General features: G+C 38.2%; 1 pseudogene; it reads left to right on the forward strand.

The window, feature by feature from the left end:
- The first annotated feature begins 688 nt into the window (after window positions 1–688).
- Window positions 689–807, forward strand: LOC128293358 (5S ribosomal RNA; annotated as a pseudogene).
- Window positions 808–3,007: the final 2,200 nt, after the last annotated feature.

The following is a 3,007-nucleotide window of genomic DNA, read 5'->3' on the forward strand; positions in this document are numbered from 1 at the left end:
AATCATCGAAATCCAATACTCAATCAGGACTTAACCCTTTTTTCACCATTTCAAGCATGTATTAAATTTTTCATTAGAGCATTCAAATATTATACATCAATATAAGTCACATTCCATACAAACACAATATTCAATTAAACTTCTTTACAAGCTTGATTAAGTTACACGAACTTACCTTGACACTTGTTCGCGTATAAAATCTACTAATCCGAAACCTTTTCTTTTCCTTGGTCTAACCTCAAATTTGTGTTGTCCAAATCTATATAAATAGCTTTAATAATCAATTTCACATATTTCATATTTATTTGGACTCAATTTACATTCTAGGAAAAATTATCATTTTGCCCCTAACTTTTCCATAAATTCCAATTTCGTCCCTATGCCCGAAAAATGAAACTTGTGCATTTTACTCCTTATTCCAAGCCTAACCAAAATACCATTACAAATTTTAAAGCGCATGTATTCATAAAATTTAGAATTTTTCATCAAATTTCACAACTTTACATTTTAGTCCCTAAATCATGCTTTCATCAAAAATCACTTTGTAAAAGTTGTTTATCTATCAACAACCTTTCATTTTCTACCATAAATTTCTAATTTTCAGCATATTCATCCATGACCTAAATTTCATACCTTGATAACTTTTTAAATTAATACCCAAAGAGATAGATTAGACTATCCCGATTTTGGGTGAGATCATACCAGCACTAATGCACCGGATCCCATCAGAACTCCACAATTAAGCGTTCTTGGCCGAGAGTAGTACTAGGATGGGTGACCTCCTACAAATTCCTCGTGTTGCACCCCTCCTAAAAAATGACATCTTGATCAAATGAATGGCAGCTTGTATTTAATTGGTTCATCCCCCATTCTTGATGCATGGATGTGCTGGTACATTGGGTTTCAAATGAGCGGTAGCAACGTGCATTTGAAAAAATTCTCCAAGATTCAAGCGATTTTGTTTCTTGCTTTTTCATTTTGTGTGTCTGCCTATTATTTCTTTTGAATTTTATGGCAGTTTTGGGGTGTTGAGTGTTGCCCCAGTTTGCAGTGGGGCTGGTGTTGAAGTGGTGGTGTGCTAGCCGAGGGTGGAAGGGAGTTCTCTTACGTGTTGGTACTTATTCTTGCGATGGTGGGCTCGTTGAAGATGTACGAGCGATTTATTCCTGGCTCGTCAAAATTCTCCTAAGGCATATTCTAAATTGGCTTTGTTGGGATTTTCATATATTTTACCAAGGTTTTGTCATTTTCTCTTGATTTTTTTTATCTTTTTCTCTTTCGTTTTGCTTTTGATTGGATGCATGGGTGTTATACGTCTCCTACATGGTTTTAAATCTTTTTGCATGTATACTATTAATGGAAAATCTCTATTTCTTTGACTTTTCTATGTAATCTGGGTAGGGTTTCTTTTCGTTTTATTGTGTTTAGCCTGCATGCTTTTTACGAGTCTTTTTATCATTTTTATCTTAGAGTTGTCTTTCTTTTATTCTCAATATTGTAGTTTTAGGTTACCTAGGTTTATTAGGACTGTATTTCCTACTTCATTTTTGTTTTCTTTCCTGTTCCCAACTATATAAAAATTGAGCTGTAAAATTTTGATCAATTTAAAACTTTTCATTTCACATGCATATTGTCCCTTATACGGGCTTACAAGGCCCAAAACATACATTTGGGGTGGCTCAGGATCAAATCGAGAACTTAAGAAGAACTTGGAACATTCATGCTTTAAAGCTCCATACGCCCGTGTAGGTATAGGGCACACGCCCGTGTGATCATTTTGACATGGCCGTGTCAGTTGCCCATGTGCACCACATGGCCTAGTGTTCATCGAGACACGCCCGTATCCCTCACCCGTGTAACTCTCTGTCCATTTGGTCATGAACAGAAGAAGGCACATGGCCAAGGCACATTCCTATGTACTAGGCCGTGTCCACCACACGGTTGAGACACACGACCGTGTCTCTACCTATATGTTTACTACCATGTATACTGACTTGAATTTCCAAGGTACAAGGGACACACGGCTGGGTCACATGCCCATGGGGAAGACCATGTGTCACACACGACCTGGACATACGGCTGTGTAACGCCCCAATTTTTGGGACTTTTGTGAATTTTGGTGAATTTTAGAATTTCTATGTTTTGACTGCTTGGCGTAGGTCTAAGTAGTTAGTGGGCCTCTAGAAGGCCCAAGTTTAAGATAAAATCCGGAAGTTTTAACTAATTTTAATTCTTAGGGGAAAAGGGGTTTTGGTAAGTTAGGCTTTTAAGATTTAATGGGTAAACTAAGCCACAAGAAGGCATGTGGAAAAGTGGCATGTGAAGCCACTAGGGTGCTAAAAAGTGGCGTGTGGATGGCTAGGGAGAGCTAAGGTTCAAGTCACAAGGTGAGCAAACATTAGTATTAATTTTTATGTACAGAAAGGGGATGTGATGGAACTCAAGCGGAACTCTGTTATGAAGAGTTTGAGCTGCTCAGGAGATCGAGTAAGGAGGGGATAAGGGAGAAGATTTAGGAGCTGATTAGGGGGTGTAGTATTGGCCGAATGATGGAATCTTGAGGAGCAAGAGTTGGCCGGCCAAGGGTTGCTAGTATAGGGGAAATTCGGCTAGTAAGTGGGGGGAAAATTCGGCATTTGGGTTCTGACCATTCTCTTCTCTTTTTCTTTTCTCCTCTCATCTCCTATTCTCTTTTCTTTTTCTTTGCTTTTTCTTCTATATCCGAACCCTTCCTACCATTCTACTCTTCCATTCCATTCATTTTTAAGCCATTGAAGCTGATTGCCATAAAAGCCAAAATCTCAAAAACCTATTTCTGTTGTGCCGATTTCTTCTAGCCAAACCCTCTTATTATTCTCCATCTTTTTGGTCGATTCTCCCATCCTCTAAACCCAATTTCTGTAGACTTCAACTTTGCAAAAACCTCCTTAAAGAAATCATCTTTTAGTTCACAAGTTTCAAAAGCCGAAACACCATTGTCATTGGGGCATAGCTCAATCTTTAAGAC

Source organism: Gossypium arboreum, chromosome 5, assembly GCF_025698485.1.
Source record: "Gossypium arboreum isolate Shixiya-1 chromosome 5, ASM2569848v2, whole genome shotgun sequence".
NCBI lineage: Eukaryota > Viridiplantae > Streptophyta > Magnoliopsida > Malvales > Malvaceae > Gossypium > Gossypium arboreum.